At 34.7% G+C, this 15,426-nt stretch overlaps 1 protein-coding gene across 2 annotated transcripts in view; it reads left to right on the forward strand.

Moving 5' to 3' along the window:
- The window catches only part of NCAM2 (neural cell adhesion molecule 2), a 589,167-nt gene that overhangs the window by 439,185 nt on the left and 134,556 nt on the right, over window positions 1–15,426 (forward strand). The window lies entirely within an intron of this gene.

Raw genomic sequence — 15,426 nt, forward strand, 5'->3', positions numbered from 1 at the left:
ATATATATATTCTTCTTTACCCTAATTTGTAGGCTCATTGAATTCAATTGTAGTGACTGGCATCACCAATTCTTAAATCTCCAATTTGAAAGACAGAAAGGCATATAAAGATGATAGACTGTAGGTTTGAATCCCAGTTTAGCTACGTACCCTTCTTGTATGGCCTTGGGCAATTCAGTTAAAATCGCTAAACCTTAATTGGCCTATTTATAAAATGGTGATGATAGTTCCTAATATAATGTAATAACAGTTAAATTTGTTATTTATACCCCATGCCTAGAATACTAACTGGCACATCTTAGGTACCAAATATGTGTTAGCTACCATCATTATTATTTCCAATGCTGCTGCTGTTGTAATTATTATATTACTATGCAAACAGTAATACTGAGAGGTTCTTTTTTTTTTTTTGCTTATTTACCATTATTGTGAAATAGATATTCCATTAGGTATATAATAAGCAATATTCTAGAATGAATAGGTATACATCTTAAGATATAATAGAAGTGTTTTAGTTTTGTTTTTGATTTGTTTCAATTATCAGAGTTTGATATTTATGGGAAGTTTAAGAAATAAACCAAATATTTGAGTTATTTTTACCATATCTAAAATTAGTGACCTAGTTAGCAATTTAAATTATTAGAGAACTAAGGAAAAATGTTATGATTGGTATAGATTTCCTTACAATTTTAATGGTAATTGCTAATTTTGAAGTTGACTGAGGGCAATGAACTATAAGTTATATAAGATTCAGAATGTGCTACTGTTTATTCAGATAATGAAAAAACATTATTTTAAAGTGAAAACACTTTTATATCTGTATGATCATTCATACACTTTTTGATAACTCAAAACATTTTATGAAAGAGATTTATTTAAGTTTATTTGCTAAATTTGCATGTGAAATTGTGCATAGTAATTATATAGTCTTTAATAATACTTTAGCTTTTTAAAGAAAATTTTTATTACATAAAGCCACAATAGAGAAAAAGTAACCATAAAGTGAATAATGATTTTATTAATATTTATATTTGGGGAAGGGGAACACACAAAGACAAAAGAAAGAAAAATAATGGTAAAAAGAGGAATAATTCTATTTACTTATAATCAAATTTCTCTTAACATCAGTAATAATTATGTCATTAATATCAGTCAAATTAGATAGAAGGCCAGTGTAGTATATAGGCATACTATAATATAAATGACTCTTAAGACTCCAGGGTCGTTAAATATGCTGAGATTTATGCATAACTTGGCTGTTCAAACTTAGTTCAGAAAAAGCACAATAAATGTCATAGCTAATTGGCATAAGCACAAATTTAATTTAGTATTCCACGTAGCCGTGGGAATTCCCATGGCACATAGGATGAATCTAGTAATTGCCATAGCTGATTCTGCATATGACTGAAAATCCAGTAGAACTGGATCTATAAAATCAATTAATGAAATCATTAATTGAATTAGCTTCTAAATGTGCCAAAGGATATATTATTTTTCTCCCCCTTGGCAGTTATCCGCAGTATAAATCAAATGATAAAATTCAAAAGACTGAAAAAAAGAGCCAAGGTAAAAAATGTTCAGTTAATTCTTAGCTAATTTAAGGTCCTGGCTTCTTCACAAAATGGGCAAAAAAAACTCCGTGAAAGAGAATGTATTACAGTAGAAATAACCCTGGATTGTAGTCCAGAGTTCTGTGATTTTAGGAAAGTAAGACAAATATGAGTATATTTGGCTTCCTTTGTTAAATGGAGTGATATCTAGAATACACACGTATAACATGAGTTTTCGTTTATTCATCATACAACTATTTATTATCTACTGAATGTCAAATATAATTTCAGGTGCAGGGCAGAGCTGTGAGAATTTCCATCCTCTCAGGGGACTTACAATCTAATTAGGGAGATGGTACATGCACCATTATATTAAAATGAGAATGTTGAAACATGATTAGACAGATGGGACAGCAAATGTAAAGGGCCAAAAGCAGGGAAGGGTTAGGTATGTTTGAGGAATAAATGAACTCAAAGTCAAGGTTCTAGTGAAAGGCATAGGCAGCTTATGTAAAGCTTTGTAAATCAGCTAAAAATTTGGACATATACAGTGTTATGAGGAACTTCTAGAAGATTTTAAGCAGGATAGTAACCACCTTAAAGTAAAAACAGGAAGACTATAAGGGGCTTCTAAAATTGACAAAATAAGAAATGACAGTGGCCTGGATGATAAGGGTAATAATGGCAATGGAGAGAAGTGAATTATTTTTAACATATATTTTGCTTTATTATTGAGGAAAAAATTTGCAGTCATTAACATAGATAACTACACCTTAAAATAATCATTGCTATTTTTATTGTACATTTTTCACATGTACTCTTAAAGGGAAAAAGTGGGAAATATTAAACCTTGTACAGCATGGAATAGGATTACTAAACAAGTTGACAGTATTTCACTACTATCTAGAAATGCTTTGTTGAGGGTGCAAGGCAAAATTGTTATATGCCAAAACTGTGTTACTAGCACAATACCTATTATGCTATCAACATGATTTTAAAAGACTTACATTTATATTTCATTGTTTGTAAATCTTTTCCCTAGTGATACATTTTCAATTTTATTCAGAATTTTAGATAGTACATGGTGAGTTTATATAGTGAGTTGTCCGATTCTGTTATTCATGGGGTAGACAAAGTGGAAATTCAGACCAATATTTTTTAATATTTCAGTTCCTAGAGCCTGTGTTGTGCTTAGTGCTTATCTTCCTCTACTCACAAGCAGAGAGATTTCAGAAATCTAGGCCCGCACTCAGCAAGTAGTAAGATTTTACTCAGGCCACAGGTATCAAGATTGAGAGGAAATGAAAGAAGAAAGTGAAAAGTTAGTATTAAGCAAATGACCAAGCCTAGGAGTCACACACAGGGATAGGAGCCAGTGAAGAGAACAGCTTCAGGAATCAACAATAAGCTGGCCAAGAAAGGAAATGGCGGGGCATTTATCAGAACAGGTAAAATTTGGTGACAAGTCTGAGAGCAGGCATAAAGATTTCTTTGGTGTTTCATTAGATAGGCAGGATTGTTCCTGGCATAAATTTGTCCTGAATCCAACCCTAAGGAAATAAAAGATTTTGCTGTTTCTTGTAATGCTTATAACTTAAAATCAGAGATTCAGTCATGTTCATGGATATAAGAAATATTGAAATATTCTGGCTCAGGCTTCTGATTGTATAGCTGCCATTTAAATAAGTCAGAATTGTTTCTCTTCAGGGATCTTTTCCATTGTGATAATAGCCAACAGTTTCATGATTTTTAAATTCTGTTTTCATTTTATATCCTGTTTGGAATATTGCCTTTCTTATATTCTATGCAGTAATAGAAAATCATATAATCATTATGTAGAATATTTGGGACCCTAAAAATAATTTACTTCCTAATATTTTCACCAACAAAGACAACTTCCATTATTTTCTCTTGTACATTATCTGCTTTTAAAGATATACCTTATTAAAATAATTTTAAAGAGGAATTATATTTCATTTTCATTATATGCATATGAATGTATGTGTATATGTGAATAAATTATCACAGACTTTTATAAACATGAAATAATTAGCATTACCCCAAAGGTTTTTATAATTCTAGCTATTGCTGTCTTATATATTATAAATATACTATCCATATTTCTAGATATTTATATTAAATTGTTCCAAACTCATCTTTTATGCCTTGGAGTGCCCCTACAGGTTTAGTAACCTAATTTGGAAATCTGTGACCCATTCAACTCCTTAATTCTATAAAGATAAATAAAAAGATCTAACTGATGAGAAGAAATTTAGTGTTACAGCTTTGCTATTTAGCAAATTGGGACCAAAATCCAATGGCAAGCCCAGTTTTTCTGACTCAGAATCTTTAATAGTAGGGCTCAGACAACTGATTCTTTTCCCACAAGCTCCAATATGATGTCAGCAGATAGCAATGGTAGAGCAATTTTTATTCCTAAACAATTATATTCAGCATTTATTCAATGCCATAGTGTAAGTAGACATAAACTTTGATATTAATTTGAATCAGTTGTGCAATCAATTCAAATATTATTATGTTGAGGATTTTCAGATTTTATTTGACACAGCAACTTTTGGTGGCAATGTAAGTGTAGCAGATAAATGGTCTTAACTCCGTTTTGTAATAGATGGTGGAATAAATGTATAGATAGATAAATAAATGATTAATCAAATAGAACCAAACTATAAACAAAATTTTAGTCATTCACAATATGTTATAGAGTATACTTAATTCATAACAAGTTATTGCAGGAGTGAAATATGCAGAAGGAATAGAATATTTTACCTTTTTAATGGGAAAGCTGGTTCAATTCAAGAATTTGAATTATAAAATGGCCACTGTATAAAGAGTCAAGTACAATAATTCCAAATAATTTTGTCTCTCAATGAATAAAACCGATAACTCAGGTAACCCGAATTTTTTCCTGAGATGTTGCATATGTAAATTGTTTAGTGGGACTTAAAAAAATGTAGAAATTAGAATTTTGCTGTGAAGAAAGGCACAGAATTTGAAAGATGCTAGTATAAATATTTGTTATTCTTGGAAGTATATGAAGGCTATCTTAGCAGCTGTGTTTAGTAAGGCTTTGCTATGCCTTTTGAATGATATTTTTTAGTAACAAAACCCCTTAGTCTTCATTATATTTCAGCATATTCTTTCAGTAGAAGCCAAATATACTCAAGGAAACTGCATATGAACATTCAATTTAGTGTCTATAAATAGTGACTATCAAGTCCAAATATGAAGATAAGACACTTCGAGTTGCTATTGCCTAGCATATATTAAGATTGGCAATGGTGGAAAGCAATGTATCATATTTTTAACCCTTAATGTTTCAACAGTGATTTGAAAATAAATAACTTAAGTTGAATGTTGAGCCCAGTTTGGAGAACCCCCCATGAATTTTCCTAATTAAAAAGTGCACAGTAGGTGCATTTAGGATGAATCTTGAAGACATCATATTGAGTGAAATAAGCCAGGTATAATAGGGCAAATATTGTGCCATCTTACTCGAATGAGATCATTAGAATAAGCAAACTCATAGAGTCAGAGTCTAGAATATGTTACAAAAGGCAGGGATGGGCATAAGGAATAGGAAGTTAAGGCGTGAAATGTACAGAATTACTATTTGAAATGATGGAAATATTTTGATAATGAATGATAGTGATGATAGCACAACACTGTGAAATATATACCTGAATGTGATTGAAAGGGGAAATATTAGATTGTATATATGGTAATAGAATATTTTATTTACATCCATAGAACTGCACAACACAAGCAGTGAACCCTATTGTAAACCCTGGACTATAATTAATTGTATAATTATTATAATGTGCTTTCATCAATTGTGCGAAATGTACCACAGCAATGTAAAGTGTTAATAATAGGATGGCGTAAGAGAATCCTGCAATTTATCCATGATTGTTCTGTAAACGCACATCTTCTCTAATAAAAAAGATATTTTAAAAGTGTTTTAAAATTCAACTATTTTAAGTGATTAGAAAATATACCCATATGGGGACTAAATTCTTGAGACGTTTAATTATAGCTTCCATTACTTTAGATAAAAAATTTAAAAATACCATGTAAACATTTACTTGTCATGATCAAGTGATACTATTCTGATATACCTTATTCATAATTTCTTAATCACAAGAGGGCTAGAAAGTACAATTTTGAAATTCACATATGAAATTCAAATCTAGTGTATAGGCAATAATCAAATTTTGTACACAAGTTTAACATTTCTTGGAGAGAATTTGAAATTCAGCAATTTCACAATCTGAAATCCAGTTGTGGGTGTGTTTGACTTCTAACATTGAAACAATGGCTGTAACTTATCTTTTTGTTCCTAATCTTAACAAAACTTATAGCTTATTTTAAATTCATATAGATCATCATGCTGAAATTGATTTAAGCATTTATTTGCCAATTCACTTTGAATTATAAATAAACTGAATGGAACATATGCAGTAGGGACCTTGTCATGTTCACCATTCAATTCCCAGAAACCAGAAGAGAATACAGGGGTACAGGAGACACTCAGAAAATATTTGTGAAATGTTAATTCTGTAACAAATTAAAGCTACACTTTAGCTGTCTTGTTCATTTTGTTCTTGTTCACCTTGTTCTTGATATCCCTCTCGTTACTGTTCTCCTCCTCCTCCTCTTTTCCCTTCTTTTCCCTCTTCTTCTCCATTTTCTTTTTCTTCCTCTTCTTTTCCCCTCCTTTTCCCCCTACTCCTTTTTCTCTTACACTAACTCCTTCTCTTTTTCTTCTCCCTCTCTCTCTCTTTTTCTCTCTCCAATTCTTATTTTCTCCTAAATAAGATTAATTTCAGACATTTTTTTTTTAAATCAAGCATTATTTATTCAAAGACTGTCATGACCCAGAATATATCCCTGCTACTTTACTTCTTGGTGTAGAAATTAGAAAAGTGGTCATGATATTATTTCATTTTATTGGAGTAATCTGGGAATGAGTTTACAGAAAGATATTCATTTTTCCAAAATTCTTCTAAACTACATTACACACTTACTTGAGGCCTTAAATACAATATACAGTATATAATAAAATAATTCCTTGATAATTCATTTTAGTCATTTTGGGCATTCTTTGTAGTATGGAGTAGGCTAGTACACAATCATCTGTAGAAATGACTCTCTCTGTAAATCTAGTGACTAATAAAATAACTGGCATAGCAGTGTGGTTTCATGAAATGAATATAAATAGCCAAAGCTGTGGTGTTGGCTCTGCCACCACAGCTAAATTATCCCAGAACAAGATTTCTCATCTGTAGAATGAAGGTTTGTAGACAATCCTGAAGTGCCTTTCCACTTAGTAGCTGTTAGGTCTGTCTAGTTCTGCAGACGCTACAAAGGCCATGTGCTCAAAATTCCTACAAGTTTAAATCCTTGTATATAAGTAAGATAAATGCAAATACAATTTCTTTCTGCAATGATGCCTTGGTGACTACAGTTGGATACAAATCTCTCTCATCTTTCTTTGTCTGATGTTCTGGTTGGGGAAAATGGTTTTTATGTGATTGCTTTTTTAGTTTTTAAATATTTTAACTGACATTTCAAATGTACAGAAACTGTAGGAAAGAATCTGAAAGTTTTTGTCACTATGCCATATTTATTTCATTAAAGGGTCTGTTTTTATGTCTTAAATTAAACATAGAAAGGTTTTCATTAGATTTATTTTAGGGGGAGTTATGCTCTCTTTCCTAGTTTCTCACTGGGAGCAGAGGCTTTGTGAAGGCATATCACTTCCTCCAACTTTGGTGAATGACATATTTCCATCTAGTTACTTTTGGGTTTCTCTGATATTCCTTCACTACTCTAATTAGATAAAATTTTATTCTTTCAATAAAATTATTTCTGTTCTTTGTTATTTGGAGAGTATTTTCATTTTTCTTAGTGGGATTTGAGTTTTATATGATTTTGGGGACTCAATGTCTTAAAAGATGTTTCCACAACTTTTATTAAAATTAATTTTATTTTTGAAGAAGCTTTAGATTACATAAATGTTACATAAAAAATATAAGTGATTCTCATATGCCTCACTCCCTTCCTCTCTCACACTTTCCCACATTAACAACATCCTTCATTAGTGTAGTGTATTTGTTACAATTGTAGAACACATATTGAAGCATTGTTACTAACCACGGATGACAGTTTACACTCTGTCCTGAACAAAATTGTAGGTTATCACAAAATATACTATAGCCTGTATCCGTCATTGGAATGTTATGCAGGAAACTCCAGTGTCCTAAAAATGTTCCCTCATTGCACCTATTCTTCCCTCAGAACCTCTGCTGATCACTGCCTTTATATCAAAATAAGAGTTCTTCCATTGTTAGAATAATAATGTCTATAGTAGAAGAAGAATAAGTCTACTTTAGTCCATTTTTCATTCCCCAACCTTGAGGATTTGGGGATGGTGATGTCCACTCTGTTTCTAATTGAGAAGTAGCTTAGATTCCATGGGGGCAGATGGATGGAACTATCTTGCTTGCAGTTGCTGACACTTTCTGTTCCTCAGGATGGGCATAGTCTATCATTATCCTCTTGTTAGTTGTCTTGGGTGAGTCCAATGAATGGAGAGTAGGTATTGCAGCTCTGCTGAAATTCAGGGCTAATTGGCTCATGGACAGACAAAAGATTTAAGTCTCTGGGGCATGTATATATCAAGTATAGTGCTAATTAGAGGTTCAAATTAAAGGGGCAGAAGAACCATGTGTAAAGAACTAATAAATGAGTCTAACTCTGTTACACTGGTGTGCATAAATTCCAGAGTAAAGCCCATTGACAGGGTGCCAAATTCCTGGGCTGTCTGTACTGCTTGCAATATCTGGATGTCTCTGGAGCCCTCAGGAACCCCACTATTTGAGGCACTGTTTACTGTGTCAATCATGAGATACTGTTGAGACTTGTGTAAGCATAATTTCTAGAATGACCTCCTGACTCACTTTGAAATCTTAGCCATAAAAACTCATTTGTATTTACCATTTCACCTCTTGGTCAAGGTCTTTTTCCAGATGCGTTGCTGGTTGGGGCTTGGTCATAATCCCTCAGTGCCCGGGAGAGTCATTACTGGGAGTCATGTCCCACACTAGGGTGAGAAGAGGGTAGATAGTGCATTTGAGTTTGGCTTAAAGAGAGGCCACATTTGAGCAACAAGAAGGCTCTCAGGAGATAACTCTTAGGCAATATATAATACTAAGCTAAGTTTCAATTTCACAAGAAAAGGTTCATAAGTACAATCATCAATATCAAGGGCCTGGCATAATGATCTGTCTTCCTTTACTAGGCATTGCCCTTGCAGTTGGGGAATTCTTGCTTTCCTATTAGAAAATGTAGAAGAACTCCTCAGGATGGGAATTCAATATTCTTTCAATTATTTCATGGATTCCCACCCATCAAAATGCCGCATTAACACACAGGTTCACATAGATGATGTGAAGTAAGCCAGGCACTGAAGGACAAATATTACATTACCTCACTAGTAACGAACTAAGCAAATTGAGCAGACTCAAAGTGCTAGAATTGGGAAGACAGGTTTATAGGAGACAGAAAGGGAGTAGAGGGTGGTGAGCCAATGCCTATATGGGCAAAATCTAGGATAAGGTAGAAGGTTGTAGTTGTGCAGGATGAGCATGACAGTGGTGTAGTGATGTGATTGGGTTCTGCGATGCTGGTCTATGAGGAGCAGTTGGGGTGGTTGTTGGGTTGGACTATCCATGGAACTGGAGGAAGGGTTGGGGAAAGGAACAGGTGAACTCTGGGGATTTGCAGGTCTGTGGTTAAAATTACAATGTTGGGGATTTTCTTCTGGCAAAATAGCAGGGGGTTTACTAGTGTAGGATGTTGGGTGTGGGGGTGTATATGGAATAGGGCACACCTGGGGTAGGATTCCAAAGAATATATAAGTGTTCATCTTGTCATTGTGTGTTTCCATAACTTTTATTATACAGTCAAGAATGAAATAGAATACAGGGCAAACACTTCAGGCACAAAATGCAGCATCAAAGTGAAAATTCTTCCATGCCTGCCTTTTTTCTTTCATGTATTTTAGCAAAATGCTTCACCTTCCACAGTTATGCTTATGCCATACTCCTTTCTTAGTGCTCATCCCACTCTTGTATTTTTGTTTGCTTGTTTCTTTAATCAACACATTTTTTTCTCTGCACAACCTTTTATGCTTTCCATAATGTGACTCTAGTCTTGCCTACCTATTTTCTGAAAACTATAATTTTGGATTTATCAGCATGAAATGTGGCTTCATGTTTTAATTTCTGTGCATGGTACCTCTGCCTGGGTTATATTCTTTTTTCCTCAGTGGCCCAATATCACTCACTGGATTCCATTAACCACCCAATCTTATGTCAGTGAACTGTTGCTGATTTACTACTGTTTTGATATTTACAAAGGATATCATGTACCAGAATTTAATTTTCATTTCATTATAGACAATAGTTATCAATATTCTCTTGCTTTATACCACAGACACATTTTAAATGTGGTATTCAGTATATCATATATAGCCTATAACACATATTGCATTTAACATCAGTAATTCTGTCCGGAATTCCCACTGATACATCAGACAAGCAATTAGTGGCAATAGCTTGTTTTTGTAGAAAAAAATCTTGTCTCAGGTTTATGGTTAAATAATTACAATAATAGATGTATACACTCATATAACATTTTGTGGACATAGTATGACCATGAGTCAGCTCTTGATAGTTCCATTGTCATGAGTGATTTTTATATCAGTCTATGTTCACATGTAAATATATTCTCAATGAGCCTTTCCCTAAATTATTATAATTATTATAATGCTAAAGCTATTGTATTTCATATATATTAAATTATAATTAAAGTTTATATATATATATATATATATATATATATATGCTTTGTTTTTGACTGTGGTTTAATTTAGAATACATATTAGAAAGATTATGGCTAGAAAAAAAATAGAAAAAAAAAGAAAGGAAATTTGTCTGGTCTTGCTGTTGCGCCCTAATTAGTTATGCATTCTATATGTTCTTCATTTAACGATCTCTCACCTCAAAAATGTTATCTTCCCCTTTTCTCCTTGAAAATATTTTCTCTTTAGAACTCAAATTTAATTTCCAGTCGATTCAATGTACAGTTTTGAGAATCATGAAAGCATCCTACATTATGTAAGACACCGGGTCATAAATTGTGACTGAGACATAGCCCAGTCAACAATATGAAGATTGTTTAATGGAGAAACATGCAAATAGATATTCCCAAAGCATTATGACCATAATGAGGAAGAACATAAAAATGTTGTGGGAGCATGAAGGTGGGAATGTCACCCAGATTAAGGGTGTGAGAAGGCTATGTGTGGGAAGTGTGGCCTGACTTAGTTGTTTTTTTTTAAAGCCTTTATTAGCACTAATTGTTTTTTTGTCTTTATTTTTTTAATGTTACATTAAAAAAATATGAGGTCTCCATATACCCTCCACCCCTCTCACCCTAATCCTCCCCCCATAACAACAACCTCCTCCATCATCATGAGACATTCATTGCATTTGATGAATACTTCTCTGAGCACCGCTGCATGTCATGGTCAATGGTCCACATCATAGCCCACACTCTCCCACAGTCCACCCAGTGGGCCATGGGAGGACATACAATGTCTGGTAACTGTCCCTGCAGCACCAAGATTAGAGTGGATTTACTGATATTCTATTCATGAACTATGGTGATTAGTAATTGAAGAAAATGTGGCATTGGTGTGAACTTAGTTTTGAAAGCATCCCATTGAGGGGAAGGAATGGCAGTGACATTCTAGGCAGAGGAAAAATCATGGGCAATATGTCTGTATAATAGCATACCTAAGTGTAAAGATGTACTACCATGTATTTAGCTACCCCCTCCCCCTTTTGTGGTACATTAAATTGAGTTTCTGTTATTAAAATAATAGCACATTAAAAGTTCTTTATATAAGCCTTTGATCATATTTTAAATTATTTTTTCTGGGTAGATACTTAAAACTGGATTACAAAAACAAGATTAAAAGCTTTTTAAGACCCTTTAAGTTCCAGAGGAATTGTACCTAATACCTGCCCTTCAGTGATGTATGATAAGGTCCACATTACCAAAACATTGAGAGCTCTGAATATTATCATGTTATTCCTGTGTGTAATGGAAATACATCCATAACTTGGTACTCGACTGCTTTGAAAAATTTGATGAATTTGGTACTCAACAGATTTTTGACACTTGAAATTTTAACCTAGTACCCATTGGTTGTTTACTACTGGACATGCAAACTAGACCATGTCAGTATAGGTTGCCTGGTGCCTCTCTACCCTTTCCAGAAGAAACAAAGTGTCACATGTTATTCACGCAGTAGCTCTGCACTGTGTACATCCCATTGCAGTCTAATATTAGCTTCTGTGGTAATTTTGTGGTTTTGCATTTGTTTTTTTCTTCTCATCATGGTCCTTTAAAAAAATGAAAGGGGATAGCACTGAGCAGAAAAGAAAATTACTTTGCACCACCACTGAGCGAAAAAAAAAATAATAATAGATAGATATGAGAGCAGTATTCACATTACTGATCTTCCTAGGGTATGTGGTATGCCTAGAACAACAGTCTCCACTGTCAAGAATATAGGAGCAAGAGAAAAAAAAGGGCTGATGTTGTGAAAGGAGTTAAAGCACTAACAAAGCAGAATTCCCAAGTATTTGAGGAAGTTGAAAAGCTATTATTAATTTGGGCAAACAATAAGCAGTTAACAGGCAACAGTGTTTCAGAAGCCATGGTATGTGAAAAAGCAAAAGTGTTGCACTCTGATCTTTTGAAAAACAAGCTGGAACCTAGTGATGGGAGTGTTGAAGTTATTAAGGTCAGGCACAGCTGAAAAAGGTGACCGGCTTCCATAGTGTCCTGAGGCATGGCGAGGCAGCGACTGCTAATAAAAAGGCTGCTGATGAATTCATCAGTGAATTTCAAGATGCTGAAAGGTTTTATTTCTCACCAAGTTTTTAACTATGATAAGATCAGAGTTTTTTTTGGGAAAAAAATGCCGAGTAGGACCTACATCACAAAAGATGTGGACCATTGACCATGAGGTGCAGAGGTGCCCAAAGATGTACTTACCAAATGCAATGGATGTGACATGATGATGGGAATGAGTGTTGCTGGGGGGGGGAGAGGTGGGGTGGGGGTGGTGGGGTTGAATGGGACCTCATATATATATATATTTTTAATGTAATATTATTACAAAGTCAATGAAAAATAAATAAAAATTAAAAAAAGAAGAGAAAAAAAATAAAAAATAAAAAAAAAAAAAGAGAAGACATTACCAGCCCTCAAACCAATGAAGGACAGGCTCACACAATTGTTGTGTGGGAATGCCAGTGAGGACTTAAAACTCAAATTTCTACTAGTCTGTCATAGTGAAAACCTGTGCATTTTCAAGAAGAATAATGTCATAAAAAGCAAACACCATGTGATATGGAGAGCAAACAGCAAAGCTTGGGTCACTGAGTGGATAAGTGAAATGTTTGATCCCTCAATGAAAACTATTTGCTGGAGAAGATTTGCCTCTGGAAGCTCTCCTACTTTTGGACAATGTGCCTGCCTCCCCTCCAGGCTTGGAGGATGACTTACTGGAGGAGCTCAGCTTCATCACTATAAGGTCCCTGCCTCCCCACCCCCAACACTAGTCCTCTCATCCATCCCATGGATCAGCAGGTCATTTCAAACTTCAAAAAGTTGTACACTAAGGTGCATTTCCAGAGGTGCTTTGAGGTCACCTCTGATACCCAGTTGACACAGAATTCTGAAAGGAGCATTTCAATATCCTGTACTACCTTAGCCTTATTTATAAGGCCTGGAACTAAGTCTCTTGTAGTACAATGAATTTGCATGGAAGAATTTGTGGCCAGAAGCTGTGACTCAAAGAGACTTAGAAGGGTTTGAGGCTGACCCCAAGCCTGCAGGTACAGAGGATAAAATTGTGCAGAATATTGTATCTTTGGGCTCATCCATCAGTCTGGAGGTTGATGCTGCTGATGTTGAGGAGTTAGTGGAGGAACATCCTGAAGAGTTCAGTACTGAAGAGCTGCAGGAACTACAGAAGGAGCAGCAACAAGAGTTGGCGGAAGAGATTTCTTCAAGTGGGGAAGAGATTAGGGAGGATGTCCTCAGTTCCTTAATAAAAGAAATGTTTGCAAAATTAGCAGAAGTTCAAACTTTGTGGAGAAGTGCCATCTGGACAAAGTTCTGACAAGCAGAAATGTGAATATATTGAATGACCAAACAATTTCACACTTTTGGGGATGCATTCCTCAAAAGTGCAGTCCTCACTGGATAAGTTTTTAGTGAAGGTGACAAACAGTGTGTCAGAGACTGTGATGCAAGTTGAAAAAAGGCAGAAAAGAGAAAGAAAACCTGAAGTGCAAGTGCCCAGAGGGGGACTGTCCTTCCATGCAACCCTCTATGTAACCTCTCCCCCTCACCACTCTTCTCCCACCATCCCATTAGGCCATGGATAGTTCTAAGGACAGGTAAAGTGAAGTTTTGATTTTATTTAGTCTAAGTATTTATTAATCTTTAGGTTAGTTTCTCATGTGAAGTAATGATATACAACCTTATCTTTTTACATATGGCCTTGAAAATGTACATTGTCTTTGGTTTGAGAACACATTAAATTTATTTACATTATTCCTTATGGGAAAAATTTGTTCAGTACTCGTCGTTTTGGTACATGTTGTGTCTCCCAGAACCAATTAACGATGAGTTCTGAAGTACCACTGAATAATGACCTTTGTTGGAAAATCACCCTAGATTCGTCTCTCAGTCCTACAACTTAGTACTTGAATACCTTTACAACTTCTTCCAAAGATTCTTCATCCATAAAACAGGAATAACAACAAGTCCCTCAAGGTTATTAAAAAGAATAAATAGGGAAGAGGACTTGGCCCAGTAGATCGGGCATCCGCCTACCACATGGGAGGTCCGTGGTTCAAACACTGGACCTCCTTGACCCGTGTGGAGATGGCCCATGCGCAGTACTGATGTGCGCAAGGAGTGCCCTGCCACGCAGAGTGTCCCCTGCGTAGGGGAGCCCCACGTGCAAGGCGGGCGTCCTGTTAGGAGAGCTGCCCAGTGCAAAAAAAAGTGCAGCTTGCCCAAGAATGGCGCTGTACACACGGAGAGTTGACACAACAAGATGACACAACAAAAAGAAACACAGATTCTTGGTGCCTCTTATAAGGATAGAAGTGGTCACAGAAGAACACGCAGTGAATGGATACAGAGAGCAGACAACCGGGGGCGGGGGGGAAGGGGAGAGAAATAAATAAAATATAAATCTTTTTAAAAAAAAGAATAAATGGTATAAAATAAATAAACTCATTCAATGACATACAGTAAGCACTCAGTGAAATTTCATAAGCTTTTGTGAGATTGACATTAAAGACATACAATCAAGTATATAGAGAAAAGAATTTTTAAATTATTACTTTAGAGTTTGTGCTATAAATTATAATTCTTAAGTATCTAATGATAACAAAATTAGTCATAGGTAATTTTTAAGTCATTACGGGTAGTAAAACAGGAAGTTTAAAATTTAGATAATTGAAATTGATAATATATGAAAAGATATGATGCTATAAGTAGTTAATATCTACAATAATCATTATAAACAACAGAAACCTTTTATCTGTCACTATTTGAGTATTTTAGTTTTTTTGCCAAAAAAGGTAATCCTCTCAAATAATTTTAGTGAGTAATCTGAAACTCGAAGAAATTATGAGGGAGCGGATGTGGCTCTAGCAGTTGAACTCCCACTTCCCACATGGGAGGTCCTGGGTTCAGC

The sequence above is a fragment of the Dasypus novemcinctus genome, chromosome 4 (genome assembly GCF_030445035.2).
Source record: "Dasypus novemcinctus isolate mDasNov1 chromosome 4, mDasNov1.1.hap2, whole genome shotgun sequence".
In the NCBI taxonomy this organism is placed as follows: domain Eukaryota; kingdom Metazoa; phylum Chordata; class Mammalia; order Cingulata; family Dasypodidae; genus Dasypus; species Dasypus novemcinctus.